This window comes from Mustelus asterias, chromosome 22 (assembly GCF_964213995.1).
Source record: "Mustelus asterias chromosome 22, sMusAst1.hap1.1, whole genome shotgun sequence".
NCBI lineage: Eukaryota > Metazoa > Chordata > Chondrichthyes > Carcharhiniformes > Triakidae > Mustelus > Mustelus asterias.
In genome coordinates this window covers 4,120,557-4,136,376 of record NC_135822.1, presented here as the reverse complement: position 1 = coordinate 4,136,376, position 15,820 = coordinate 4,120,557, and the positions used below count along the sequence as shown (strand labels likewise).

The window sequence follows — 15,820 nt, the reverse complement described above, 5'->3', positions numbered from 1 at the left end:
ATTACAAGGGGGCATAACTATAGGGTTCATGGTGGGAGATATAGGAAGGATATCAGAGGTAGGTTCTTTACGCAGAGAGTGGTTGGGGTGTGGAATGGACTGCCTGCAGTGATAGTGGAGTCAGACACTTTAGGAACATTTAAGCGGTTATTGGATAGGCACATGGAGCACACCAGGATGATGGGGAGTGGGATAGCTTGATCTTGGTTTCAGATAAAGCTCGGCACAACATCGTGGGCTGAAGGGCCTGTTCTGTGCTGTACTGTCCTATGTTCTATATAGTTTATATGGATTTTAGAAACATAGGAAAACTACAGCACAAAACAGGCCCTTCGGCCCCACAAGTTGTGCCGAACATATCCTACCTTTTAGACCTACCTATAACCCTCCATCCTATTAAGTCCCATGTACTCATCCAGGAGTCTCTTAAAAATCTCTATTGAGTTTGCCTCCACCACCACTGACGGCAGCCGATTCCACTCGCCCACCACCCTCTGAGTGAAAAACTTCCCCCTAACATCTCCCCTGTACCTACCCCCCAACACCTTAAACCTGTGTCCTCTCGTAGCAGCCATTTCCACTCTGGGAAAAAGCCTCTGAGTGTCCACCCGATCTATGCCTCTCAACATCTCATATATCTCTATTAGGTCTCCTCTCATCCTACGTCTCTCCAAGGAGAAAAGACCGAGCTCCCTCAGCCTATCCTCATAAGGCATGCCACTCAATCCAGGCAACATCCTTGTAAATCTCATCTGCACCCTTTCAATCTTTTCCACATCCTTCCTGTAATGAGGTGACCAGAACTGAGCACAGTACGCCAAGTGGGGTCTGACGAGGGTCTTATATAGCTGCATCATTATCCCCGGACTCCTAAACTCAATTCCTCGATTGATAAAGGCCAGCACACCATACGCCTTCTTAACAAATTTTGACAAAGCTTTTGACGAGGTCCCACAAGGGAGACTGATTGAGAAGGTTAGAGCATATGGAATTCAGGGATTTAGCGAGATGGATCAGAAAATGGCTTAGTAATCGGAGTAATGGTAGAAGGCTGTTCGAGTGACCGGAGGCCGGTGTCCAGCGGTGTGCCACAAGGATCAGTACTAAGGCCCTTATTGTTTGTTATATACATAAATGACAATAGATGAAAATGTGGGGAGAATGATAAGCAAGTTTGATGACACTAAGATTGGTAGGATGGAGTAAAGAAGATGGTTGTAGGTTACAGGAAGGTATAGATGGATTTGTCAGATGGGCAGAGCAGTGGCAGATGGTATCTAATCCTGATAAGAGCAAAGTGAAGGAAGAAGTAACAAGATGAGTGAGAATGAATGGCAGGACTCTGCACTCTCTTGTTTCCTCCTCTATGAACGGTATGTTTCGTCTGTATAGCGCACAAGAAACAATACTTTTCACTGTATGTTAATACATGTGACAATAATAAATCAAATCAAACCAAAAAAAAACACTGAGAAGCTCAAAGGAACAGAGGGATCTTGGGGTGAATATTTGCAGATCCCTGAAGGTGGCAGAGTACCCGATTAGGAGAGTTAAAAAGGCATATGCAACACCTGCTTTTATCAGTTGTGGTACAGAATATAAGAGCAAAGAGGTAATGTTGGAGTTGTACCGAGCATTGGTTAGGCCACTTCTTCCTTCACTTTGCTCTTATCAGGATTAGATACCATCTGCCACTGCTCTGCCCATCTGACAAATCCATCTATACCTTCCTGTAACCTACAACCATCTTCTTTACTCCATCCTACCAATCTTAGTGTCATCAAACTTGCTTATCATTCTCCCCACATTTTCATCTATTGTCATTTATGTATATAACAAACAATAAGGGCCTTAGTACTGATCCTTGTGGCACACCGCTGGACACCGGTCTCTGGTCACTCGAACAGCCTTCTGCCATTACTCCGATTACTAAGCCATTTTCTGATCCATCTCGCTAAATCCCTGAATTCCATGTGCTCTAACCTTGTCAATCAGTCTCCCTTGTGGGACCTCGTCAAAAACTTTGTCAAAATTTGTTAAGAAGGCGTATGCTGTTCTGGCCACCTCACTATAGGAAGGATGTGACAGCACTAGAGGGGTACAAAGGAGGTTCACCAAGATGTTGGATAGGCTTGGATTGTTTTCTTTACAGCAGAGAAGACTTAGCAGGGGCATGACTGGGGTGTATAAGATAATGAAGGGTATGGACAGGGTGAGTGGGGAGCAGCTGTTCCTCTTGGTTGAACGGTCAATCACAAAGGGGCATAATTTGAGGGCAAGGGGCAGGAGATTCAGAGAGGATTTAAGAAAAAACTTTTTCACTCAGAGGGTGGTGGGAATCTGGGATGCACTGCCTGGGAAGGTTGTGGAGGCTGGAAACCTTACCAGCTTTAGGAGTTATTTGGATGAGCACTTGAAATATCATAACATTCAAGGATAAATGTGAGGTGATTCATTTTGGTAGGACTAACTTAAATGTGGATTACAGGGTCAAAGGTAGGACTAATTTAAATGTGGATTACGGGGTCAAAGGTAGGGTTTAAATTTGGTAGGACTAATTTAAATGTGGATTACAGGGTCAAAGGTAGGGTTCTGAAGACTGGAGGAACAGAGAGATCTTGGGGTCCATATCCACAGATCTCTAAAGGTTGCCACTCAAGTGGATAGAGCTGTGAAGAAGGCCTATTTTTTTTAATATTTTTCCAATTCAATCCAGTTAAATCCAATTCAGAGTCTCAACAAGTTGAGACATTTCAGATCCAGGCTGACAAGACAGGGCGAGCGACCAAACCACCCTGTCCTGGGCCTGATCTACATGAGCCAAGCTGATTGGAGAAGGGGGAGGTTCCTCCTCCAAGACTTGAGCTCATTTGCATCTTAGCCAAAAGGCTGAGATGCCACTTTTAAAAATTGCTTCATATGAAACATATGAAGGTTCAGTGTAACCTAATGACCTCAACCAAGTGCGGCCGACCATGGGCTGCCGACCATACTACACTTGATCTTAGCCAAAAGGCCAAGAAGCGACAAGTGGCTAGAGCTGTGAAGAAGGCCTACAGTGTGTTAGCTTTTATTAACAGGGGGTTGGAGTTTAAGAGCCGTGGGGTTATGCTGCAACTGTACAGGACCTTGGTGAGACCACATTTGGAATATTGTGTGCAGTTCTGGTCACCTCACTATAAGAAGGATGTGGAAGCGCTGGAAAGAGTGCAGAGGAGATTTACCAGGATGCTGCCTGGTTTGGAGGGTAGGTCTTATGAGGAAAGGTTGAGGGAGCTAGGGCTGTTCTCTCTGGAGCGGAGGAGGCTGAGGGGAGACTTAATAGAGGTTTATAAAATGATGAAGGGGATAGATAGAGTGAACGTTCAAAGACTATTTCCTCGGGTGGATGGAGCTATTACAAGGGGGCATAACTATAGGGTTCGTGGTGGGAGATACAGGAAGGATATCAGAGGTAGGTTCTTTACGCAGAGAGTGGTTGGGGTGTGGAATGGACTGCCTGCAGTGACAGTGGAGTCAGACACTTTAGGAACATTTAAGCGGTTATTGGATAGGCACATGGAGCACACCAGGATGATAGGGAGTGGGATAGCTTGATCTTGGTTTCAGATAAAGCTCGGCACAACATCGTGGGCCGAAGGGCCTGTTCTGTGCTGTACTGTTCTATGATATGGGACAAGTGCCGGAAAATGGGATTAGCGCACCTTTAGTGATAGATATTGTCCATGCAGACTTGATGGGCCAAAGGGCCTTTCTGCGCTGTATGACTGTGTGGTTAACTGATGGGAAGACTAATGGATGATGCAGTGTTTTTTCTGTAAACAGGGCAGCTCAACTCTGTGCACACTCAGATTTAAACACTATGCTCAGCAAGTTCAGCTCTATTTCAGTTTTACCGCTCACACACACACACTGAAGAAAAATCTCACATTTAAAGTCATAAAATGTGTCATATATATCACACTTTGTGTCATATAATGTGACACTTCTCACCCTGACCATTACATTTATTGGAATTGTCAAAGGTGGGCACACTTTGCATCGGGGTATTGCATCGCCCACCATTTACTTTACCCTGCTTCACTTGCAAGAAATGCAACTGCTACTTGAAAGTGTGGTTTTGACACTTCGAGACACTTTAACATTTACAAGTCACCTGCATGTCAACACTCTGGGGTCTCTTCCAACCAATAGTCATGATGCGCGTCAATTGAACACGAGGCACGAAGCTTCGGTAACAGAAGGCTTTTATTGTCTAACAATGGAACTAATAGAACGTAAACACACTATCCCAGACTGACGAGGTCCCGCCCGAGCAGGGGGTCTTATACCTCTCCCAGGAGGCGGAGCCCGACTGGGATGTGCCACAACAGTAACAACCACAGGTGTATTAATCCCACCCTAGCTCAACAACAACATTAGAACAATCCCACAGTGGGAACCAACGATGGTTCACCACAAGTCATGAGACACGCTTCTGTGTCTGACAACACTTCCTCTTTTAGTGGATTTAATATTCTCAGTCTTGGATTATATTTCTGCATTTCCATTTTAAAGTCAAAATGAATCTCTTCTCAGTTCAGCAGGTTGATGTGCACCGCAGTTTAAAAATGTATTTTCACCACCATTATCTCTCGATTGTAAACTTTCCAAAAAGCAAGGTGATTTCCATAGGGACTGGTTAAACCTATTCACGATGTGGAGATGCTGGCATTGGACTGGGGTAAACACAGTAAGTCGTCTCACAACATCAGGTTAAAGTCCAACAGGTTTATTTGGTAGCAAAAGTCACTAGCTTTCGGAGCGCTCGCTGCTCCTTCATCAGGTAAGTGGGAGTTCTGTTCACAAACAGGGCATATAGGACTCCATTTTGAAAGCAATTCACTGACTGTGAAGCATTCTAGTATGTTTTGAGAATATGTAAAATGTGTTCATAAAGACAAATTTGTTCATTCTTAAGTCATAGGCTGTTTCTATTATCTATTTAAGTTATTTACTGCTGTGGGGCTGGAAGGAAGTAGTTCCTGCTTGTGAAATGATAGGAAGGGGGCACGGTAGCGCAGTGGTTAACACTGCTGCTTCACAGCTCCAGGGACCTGGGTTCGATTCCCGGCTTAGGTCACTGTCTGTGTGGAGTTTGCACATTCTCCTCGTGTCTGTGTGGGTTTCCTCCAGGTGCTCCGGTTTCCTCCCACAGTCCAAAGATGTGCGGGTTAGGTCGATTGGCCATGCTAAAATTGTCCCTTAGTGACCTGAGATGTGTAGGTTAGAGGGATTAGCGGGTTAATATGTAGGGATATGGGTGTAGGGCCTGGGTGGGATTATGGTCGGTGCAGACTCTTTCTGCACTGTAGGGTTTCTATGATTCTATGATATAAAGACACAAACTCAATTTACAAAATAATGGTTGGAATGCGAGTCTTTACAGGTAATCAAGTCTTAAAGGTACAGACAATGTGAGTGGAGAGAGGGTTAAGCACAGGCTAAAGAGATGTGTATTGTCTCCAGCCAGGACAGTTAGTGAGATTTTGCAAGCCCAGGCAAGTCGTGGGGGTTACAGATACTGTGACATGATCCCGGTTGAGGCCGTCCTCATGTGTGCGGAACTTGGCTATCAGTCTCTGCTCAGCTACTCTGCGTTGTCGTGTGTCATGAAGGCTGCCTTGGAGAACGCATACCCGAAGATCAGAGGCCGAATGCCCGAGACCAAGCGGTCACGATCACATAAGAACATAAGAAATAGGAGCAGGAGTAGGCCATCTAGCCCCTCAAGCCTGCTCCGCCATTCAATAAGATCATGACTGATCTGATAATGGGTTCAGTTCCACTTACCCGCCCGCTCCCCATAACCCTTAATTCCCTTAATGGTTAGAAATCTATCTATCTGTGACTTAAACACATTTAACGAGGTAGCCTCCACTGCTTCATTGGGCAGAGAATTCCAAAGATTCACTACCCTCTGGGAGAAGAAGTTCCTCCTCAACTCTGTTCTAAATTGACTCCCCCGTAGTTTGAGGTTATGCCCCCTAGTTCATGTTTCCATTGTAAGTGGAAATAACCTCGCTGCTTCTACCCTGTCTAGCCCCTTCATTATCTTATATGTCTCCACAAGATCTCCCCTCAACCTTCTAAACTCCAATGAGTACAGGCCCAGTCTACTCAATCTCTCCTCATACGCTAACCCCCTCATCTCCAGAATCAACCTGGTGAACCTTCTCTGGTGAACTTTCACTGATAGCCAAGTTCCGCACACATGAGGACGGCCTCAACCGGGATCTTGGGTTCATGTCACACTATCTGTAACCCCCACGACTTGCCTGGGCTTGCAAAATCTCTCTCACTATCCTGGCCGGAGACAATACACATCTCTTTTTAGCCTGTGCTTAACCCTCTCTCCGCTCACATTGTCTGTACCTTTAAGACTTGATTACCTGTAAAGACTCGCATTCCAACCATTATTTTGTAAATTGAGTTTGTGTCTTTATATGCCCTGCGTGTGAACAGAACTCCCACTTACCTGACGAAGGAGCAGCGCTCCGAAAGCTAGTGGCTTTTGCTACCAAATAAACCTGTTGGACTTTAACCTGGTGTTGTGAGACTTCTTACTGTGTAAACCTGTTCATAGCAGAGACATGTGCTGTGTCTTCAATCTCTGAAATCTGTCCCTAGCCAGCACCCACACAAGAGGCCTCTCAGAGTTTAGTGTAAACAGAATGATTAAAATTGACTGTCAATATGGAAGCATTGATCTCAGCATTTTCATACAAAGTGGGCAGAATCGGGGGGATTCGACCTTCCAGCAATAGAGTAAAATGAACAATATCAGATCAGCCACACACACTCCTATAGTTTTCCTTTTTACTGAAGGAGATTCTGTGCAGCCAATCAGACTTATCCACATTACACTATCATTGAAAGTTAAAATTACCCCTATTGAATCTTGATTGTTTAACTTGGATCTGGTTTTCAGTCATTTGGTCGCAGACTCAACTGTCTAGCAAAATGGAGCCAAAATATTTGACTCTGAGCAGTGTGTTGTCACAGAGAGATCGGACATTGTGCTTTCCAAACCACCACATCACTTTGCTGAGTTCCCGATCTTAATAACCACACTGGGTTCTGGGACTCAACAGTTTCTGCAAGGTGGGAGAGTCACCTCAGGCATTCATACATCGACCTCTACTCCATTCCAGAGGACATTGCAACCCCTCACTCAACAAAATAATTAATCAAGGTAGAGGGAGGATTCTAGGCAGTGCAACAACGTAATATATTTCAAAAGAAAGCCATTCCCTTCAGCAACTTGAATAATTCCCAGGTTTTGTTGTCCCCCAGGGAGAACTGAAGGAGGAAAAGGGAATAAAAATGTTTGAAAATCCCCAGATCAGATTTGAACACAGGAGGTCGATTCATGAGAGGCAGTCTCTCGTGCAGCTGGCACAAATGAAAAGCGTTGGGGCTGACTCTTTCCTCCTGCCAGGTGCTTCACTGTTGTTTAATACTGAACACCTGTTTAGCCTATTTAAAAATACACTGAATATTATCAGCTGCAGTTTCATATACAGAGTATAGTTCTCTATATACGCTGTGTCCAAATGAGGAAGTGATGCCAATAATGTTTTGCACTAAACCAGAAGTGAGAAAGGGCAGGTCAGCAGGCAAATAATCTTGGGAATCTGGGCCTCCTGCAGAAACTCTGATGTTTTTCAAGCATCATATCAAACCAAGAAAGGCGGACTCAACAGATTCTTAACTGATTGCCTCGGTGTCAACAGGAAGGGAGGGAGGGGGAAATGTTTACAGAAATTAGAAGTCACTCTGCAACTTCTTTTTAAAAATTGCTGCCAAAATGCGACATTCCGAGCCCATTAGAGTTCAAGGGAGGCCTTGTGGATCTGAAGATATGCTTGAAAAAGTAAACTTCAGCCTCAGCAACTTTCCGCCCTCCTCCACACAGACACCCAACAAGCCTCAAGTCTCATCGACTAGGCTCAAAAATGGACGAGGCCCGAAATTCCATGGTGCTTTTCCCAGTCTCCCGTCTTAATTCTGAGAGAAGACCGGTGACATCAACTACCTGCTGTAACCAGGTACGCTGCTATTTTAGTCAGATTATTGGGAATATCAGGAGATTTTCCCTCTATGGAATTTTCAGGACTCTGGTTGATTTGAACCTATTCCCTTAAACAGTCACAACTTGCTTTATTTACAGCTTGCTTTATTTAGGGTAGCACAGTGGTTAGCACTGCCGCTTCACAGCGCCAGGGACCCGGATTTGATTCTGGGTCACTGTTTGTGTGGAGTTTGCATGTTCTATCCGTGTCTGCGTGGGTTTCCTCCGAATGCTCCGGTTTCCTCCCCCAGTCTGAAAGACGTGCTGGTTAGGTGCATTAACCCGAACAGGCACCGGACTGTGACGACTAGGGGAATTTCACAGTAACTTCATTGCAGTGTTAATGTAAATCTGACTTGTGACTAATAAATAAACTCTACTTTGGGTTTGTAATTGATCTCCCTGTTATTTGGTCATAAGTCTCATTGCTGACATTTCCTGTCCTGGTTCCAATCTCTGGAATTCCCTTTCCCTCTCTTTTCTTCCCTAAGACAATCTTTAAAACCTTCCTCTTTGAGCAAACTGTTGATGACCTGAACTAATATATTCTTAAGTGGCTCAGTATCATACTTTGGTTTATAATGTTCCTGTAAAGTGTCTTGTAGCATTTTAACGTTTATTAGTGTCACAAGTAGGCTTACATTAACGGTGCAATGAAGTTACTGTGAAAATCCCCTAGTCGCCACACTCCGGTGCCTGTTTGGATACACTGAGGGAGAATTTAGCATGGCCAATGCACCTAACCAACATGTCTTTCAGACTGTGGGAGGAAACTGGAGCACCCGGAGGAAACCCACACCGACATGGGAAATACATGCAGATTCCACACAGACAGCGACACAAGTCGGGAATCGAACCTGGGCCCCTGGCGCTGTGAGGCAACAGTGCTAACCACTGTGCTACCGAGCCGCCCTCATTTTATAACTTTAAAAATGCTATATAAATACAAGTTGTTATTGACAGCTCAGCAGCTATACCATGTCAAACTGAGACATTGTGAGTGAGGTTCTATTAAACATTCGCATAATTTCTACTGATGCCAGCTACAAACCCTGCTCTGTGAACCGATCCCAGAATCATTCTGACCCATCATTGAGAGAGAACCAATTCAGCAGAATTTCAGAAAAAAGAGAGGCATCTGACGATTGGGTACATAAAATCACCCCGATCTATACTGAGTTTCCCCTCAGGTAATGTGCACAATGTCTGATGTAAGTGACCACACATTGTATCTGTGACTGCTGAACCTGTCACATACCAGGTGCAACCTAAAGTGAAAGCAAAGACTTGCATTTGTATAGTACCTGTCACTACCTCAGAACATTCCAAAGCACTTGATAGTGAATTCAAACATTTAAGTTTGACATGTGTTAGGGTCCCAGAGCAGAACCTCAAGTTACATTAGGATGCCAGACTAGACTCCAACAATTTCTCTATTCTGGCATAAACGTGAGGAAAGGATACTTCCTCCCAGGAATAATTCCACTGACAAAATGTCTTTATTAAAATTTTAAAACAAACTTTATTTAATAACACATTTTAAATATAGCTCTAACAAATGAAGCAGTTTAACAATTAACAGTTGAACAATATTTAAAAATGAAAAGCAAACAAATTTAATTTCTAATTTACCACTTTTTCAGTTCCAAATAAGCAACATTCCTCTTAAAGGGCTTAAATGCCGCTTTAAATACAGTCAGCTGTTCATCCAGCAGAAGAATTCTTCAGTTACAAGCAATAAAAGAACATACTTCAGTAAGTAAATCAAAGAAAAAAGGTTTAATAAAGAAACTTCATTACTCTAATGCTTGAGACCACACCCTGGGCCATACAAGCTCCCCACAATTCCCAACTGCTTATTTATTTATACTGGATCAGCTGGTCAGCTGACCACCATATCATTTTATCATTGGTTACACTGTCGACTTGGTCAGCTGACCCTCACAGCATGTTACCATTGGTTACATTATAACAGGTCCAATGTTATCATTGGTACAATCTAACATTAGCAACTGTAAATATACTTGCTAAAAATGTAAACAGTCTTGAAGATTTCAGAGAGAGATAAAGTTCCAGAAGCTTGCAAAATGCTTCTAACCTCAACCAGGCTTCAGCTGCAAAACAAAACTGCTTTCTACAAAAGCTTTTTCTCTCTGTTATAGACTCAACACTGCACATAAACGACATTATCACATGACTCTGTCAGTCACTCTAATCAGAAATTCCAGGAGAACCTACGTAAACAAAAGTTCATTAACTCAACATAACTACTTGCAAGGCTAAAATGAGTAATTATCCTCCTCTCCCGGCATCTAATTTGCATTCCCTCCAAACATACTGACTGCCTGAGGCATGAAGCAGATTTTTTTTAAACATTCCCCTTAAACATAAAACAATATATATTGTATAATTATATCAATTGCACTGCTATCATCACACATGTAGTTATTGTTGCAATGTAGAAAATGTGGCAGTCGATTTGTGCACCGCAAACTCCCACAACAGGACTGTGACAATGACCAGATAATTGGTGGGGTGATAAATAATGGTCAGGACACTGGGGAGGACTTCCCTGTTCTTCTTAAAAATTCTGCCATAAGATCTACATCCACAGGGCAAAGGGGGAAGGGGGGCTTAGTTTATCATCTCATCATAAAGGCATTTTATAATTTCATTTTTATATATATCTACATTTTATCATCTCATCACTCTCTTAGTATTGCAATCGACCATCAGCCTAGACGTTGTGCTAAGGTTCTTGGAGTGGGCCTTTAACCCACCCTTCTAGCTCAAAGCTGAGAGAGTGCTACCGCTGAACAATGGATGATGATGACAGGCACAAATATAGTCAATTTTTCACATTGTAAACATTATTAAACTCAGTACTATAATATCCTCCTTATGAGAAGCAGAGAAAGCTGAAATGTTGCTTTAAAGTTGATTACTGTGTTTGTTTGGTTGCCAACTCTTGTTGAAGATTAAATTGTGTAACATTTGCTCACACGGTATTTGATCACATTACAACTGCTCGTGTGATCTTTGATCACAGGACATTTGATAGTTTGATATTTGCCCTGTTTATGCTTTTGCATTTACTGAAGTTGTGTGTCTCAGTATCATCAAGCCCCCAATAACATATTTGACTTTTTGTTCGGTAACAAATGGCATAATTTCTAAATTAGAGAATGAATGAACACAAAATTGAGAAAGATTTAAAGTAAAAGCTATCCCTGTGATGTTCCTAGCGAATCAACTGCATTGAGAAACACGAAGTAAATTCCACTAATAAAAAGTTTTAAAGTTTATTTATTAGTCATAAGTAGGCTTACATTAACACTGCAATGAAGTTACTGTGAAAATCCCCTGGTCGCCATACTCTGGCTCCTGTTCGGGTACACTGAGGGAGAATTTAGCACGGCCAATGCACCTAACCACGTCTTTGGACTGTGGGAGGAAACTAGAGCACCCAAAGGAAACCCACACAGACACGGGGAGAATGTGCAAACTCCACACAGACAGTGACCCAAGCTGGGAATCGAACCTGGGTCCTTGGTGCTGTAATTCATTGTGCCACTGTGAATTAACATAAATAACTTCATAGCTTTTTTAATACAGTTCAATGACATTCACAATACATAGTTAGAAAAAGTTACATTCCAAGTTATAAAAATGATAAACGAAATCAAACTCAAACCTAATCCACTTCACTGATTCCCACATCTCACACTGATTCTGTTGGATGATGAGGTTGTCCTCAGGGACAAACAGTAAAGCTGCCTGATTTCTGGAGAAAAACACATGATGCAACAGCTGGTGCACATCAACAACAACTCTCCATTCCTCCAGTTTTTGTCTTTTTCTCCCTTTCCAATTTGCAATTCTTTCTCCCTCCCCCCTCCTTCCTTATCATGTTTCTCTCTCCTTCATCCCCAGCGGGGTCCAGGTAACATGGTTTGGTTGCAAAATAATGCAAACCCAGTACTGTACATGCATAAACTGAACGCTGAACACTTTCTCTCGTGTCACAAGAGGCAGCAACCAGAGACCAGTCCAACTGCAAAATGTTACAGGGCAGAAAATCTGAAGTAGAAACAGAAATTGCCAGAAATGCTCAAGGAGATCTGGCAGTATCAGTGGAAAGAGAAACACAGGATTAATGTTTCAGGTCATGACCTTCTCAACAGAACCGAGAACCAATCGTCCATTCTGGTGGTTTTCTGTCTGGGAACTCCATGTCAAATGAATATGAACTCATCTGATCAATAAGGTTAGCATCTTTTTTTAATTCGTTCATGGGACATGGGCATCATTGATTGGCTGGCATTTATTGCCCATTCCTCATTGCCCTTGTTCTGAGGGCAGTTGAGAGTCAACCACATTACTGTGGCTCTGGAGTCACATGAAGGCCGGGTAAGGACGGCAGATTTCCTTCTCTAAAAGACATTAGTAAACCAGATGGGGTTTTCCGACAATCGACACTGCTTGGATATATGACCAGAGGTTTGATCACTTGACAATCATTTGATTCTGATCATGTGCTCATCCATGATCTAAATTTACATCCGCCCAAAAGGTCATTAGTCTGTGTTGAGTGTTCACATTATCATCAAACCCCGAATAAAATATTGCTATTTCTGATTTGCTGAAGCTGTCAATGAATGAGTCATAATTTATAAATTACGGAAGGAATAAAAAGATTTAAGAGCAACGTTTAAATGTAAATTACTGCTGATTGTACAGTATTGACTGCAATGAGAAAAACGGAGTCATTTTCATTAATTCTACAAAACAAAATCATAAATTTAGGTCATTTCTAACCGATGTTCTTGTATAATTTAAGGACTTTTTATATTTTGGCTAAGATGCAAATGAGATCAAGCCCTGGAGGAGGAAGACCTGCGCCTACTCCAATCAGCTTGGCTCATGTAGATCAGGCCCAAGACAGGGGTTGCAGACCCTGTCTTGTTAGCTTGGATCGGGAATGTCTCAACTTGTTGAGACTGTGAATTGGACTTGATTTGATTGAATTGGAAAAGTATTTTAAAAAATTTTTTAAGAACTACTTTTGTGTCCGAACTATTTATTCAGGCAGAGTGATAGAAGGCCAAAAGAGAAAATGCTGGAAAATCTCAGCAGGTCTCGTAGCATTTGTCAGGAGAGAAAAGAACTGATATTTCAAGTCCGGATGACCCTTTGTCAAAGCAGGTGATAGAAGGCCACATGGCTGAAGAGCCTGAATTCAGTTCCTTTTCGACACTACGGCCTGGACTATCGATGCACCCAGCTCAAGTATAGGCCCTAGTCAACAGTGGAATTGGGGAGATGAAGTGTACACAATAACAAGCTGGATTACAGGGGGATCTTTTCTGAAGAACAGTCACATAAAACACTAGATAAAAGCAAATTAATGAGGATGCTGGAATCTTTGACAAAGGGCCATCTGGACTCGAAACGCCAGCTCTTTTCTCTCCTTACAGATGCTGCCAGACCTGCTGAGACTTTCCAGCATTTTCTCTTTTGGTTACATAAAACTCAAAATGTTAACCTCTGTTTCTCTCTCCGCAGATGCAGCCGGACCAACTGACTTCGTCCAGCACTTTCTGGTTTTATTTTTGATTCCAGAGGGAGTTAAGAAGACAACAGCATGGAATAGGTAAGTGTGGAGGAATTGGGGTTAGGTTACCAACCTCCAGGATCAGCCCGGAGTCTCCAGTAATTGAAGTAAACTCCAGGGCAGTGCTTTGTGCAACAGTGGAGAAATATCAGTGGGGCATTTAAAAATATGTTCTTCTACATTTTCTTTAAGCGTTTTTCTTTATAAAAGATATGAAAATATTGAAACTCAAGGCAGTGCAGAGTTGAGGGAGGCTGTTTGGCTTATAGTCAAGCATCCTTTGATTGCGTATTGAGTTGTGTTGCTTTCCAATTGGTCCAGGAAGGGAGTGTGACAAAGATGAATGTGTTGACTGACCAATGGCTAGAGCACAGGGGGAAAGTCATGTGATGAAACCTCCAGGAACACATTTAATCACAGTTGGCAACCCTCAACCGGCGCCAGTTTCAGTGTCCCGGAAACCTGGAAATAGGAGGCATGGAATTTCAGCACATTTTCCCTATTTTCTGTGCAGCAGCTAGCTAGATTGAGGGGTTGGTTGTCATTTGGGGGTGAAGGCCATTGTTAGAAGGTCGTAGCTGGGGATCAGACAGGAGGGAGGGAGAGACAATGGTAGGTAGGGCGGAAGGGCGCATGGGCAGGGGCTCACCACCAGGAATGCTGCAGGGAATCTAAAAAATTGGGACACATCTAACATAAAGAAATTGCTTATCGCCACATTTTGAAACTTTCCTCTGAAAGCAAGTTAGTTCTTGCACCAGGAAACAAGTTAACAAAAAACAAAATTCAACCAGAGGCTCATTAACACCTTTTGATAAGACAAAAGATCACATTCTTTCCTAATCTCCACTCACTGCCAAAGTTCAGCATACAGGCACCAAACACTCATTATCTTATTGTTGGAATTGGATTCTGTTGTGCCAGTTTACATGCATTCTGTTGTTGCAGAAGTAATTTAAAATAGTGTAACATCACACTATTTGAATTTGCCTCACTCTTAACTTTCTTTTTCACCACAATTCTACTTTTTAAAAGAGAAAGTATATTTGAAAGCAATAACATGATTTATTATTTTGTAATAATAATGCTTTCAGTTACAATGAAATGCTTTCAGTTACAAGTTGCAAATCCAAGTTATTTGTATTTTTCAACTTAAACTGAGCCATATTTTCTTTGGAATTTTAATCTGTTCTGACTTTCCTGTTGACAAGGGGTAGCCAAGTTATTTCTTTCGGATCCAGATCTTCTAGGAACATATTTTAAAAATTAATTCGTGGGACATGGGCATCGCTGGCTGGCCAGCATTTATTGCCCATCCCTAGTTGCCCTTGAACTGAGTGGCTTGTTAGGCCATTTCAGAGGGCAGTTGAGAGTCAACCACATTGCTGTGGCTCTGGACTCACGTGGGCCAGACCAGGTAAGGACAGCAGATTTCCTTCCAAAAGGGACATTAGTGAACCAGATGGGTTTTTCCAACAATGGTTTCATAGTCATCATAGAACATTACAGCGCAGTACAGGCCTTTCGGCCCTCTATGTTGCGCCGACCAGTGAAACCAATCTAAAGCCCATCTAACCTACACTATTCCAATATCATCCATATGTTTATCCAATGACCATTTAAATGCCCTTAATGTTGGCGAGTCCACTACTGCTGCAGGCAGGGCATTCCACATCAGTAGGTTCTTAATTTGGCGTGATTGGAGAGCAATTTGTTAGATGTGTCCAGGAGGGCTTTTTGATATAGTATGTTGACAATCCAACAAGGCAGGGGACCATACTAGACTTGGTATTGGGGAATGAGCCAGGTCAGGTGATCGATGTTTCAGTCAGGGAGCATTTTGGGCTTAGCGACCATAATTTCCTAAGATTTTGGGTAGTCTTGGATAAGAACAAGAGTGGCCCTCGGGTGAGGATGCTTAATTGAATGAATAAGAAGTCTCACAACACAAGGTTAAAATACAACAGGTTTGTTTGCTATCATGAGCTTTCGGAGCGCTGTTCCTTCATCAGGTGAGTTCATCATGGCACGATGGTACAGTGGTTAGCACTGCTGCCTCACAGCGCCAGGGACCCGGGTTCAATTCCCAGCTT

At 42.8% G+C, this 15,820-nt stretch overlaps 1 protein-coding gene across 3 annotated transcripts in view; it reads left to right on the top strand.

Annotated features, from left to right (window-relative positions):
• LOC144509816 (tumor necrosis factor receptor superfamily member 5-like) overlaps window positions 1-15,820 on the top strand; it is a 125,887-nt gene that overhangs the window by 12,072 nt on the left and 97,995 nt on the right. Inside the window, exons 2-3 of one of the 3 annotated variants that reach the window (XM_078238664.1) lie at window positions 12,298-12,380; window positions 13,679-13,766. The gene's annotated coding sequence lies outside the window, so the exon portion shown is untranslated. Of the gene's footprint in view, window positions 1-12,297; window positions 12,381-13,101; window positions 13,149-13,678; window positions 13,767-15,820 lie in introns of those variants that run through there. The other 2 variants (XM_078238665.1, XM_078238662.1) reach the window with 2 other exon arrangements.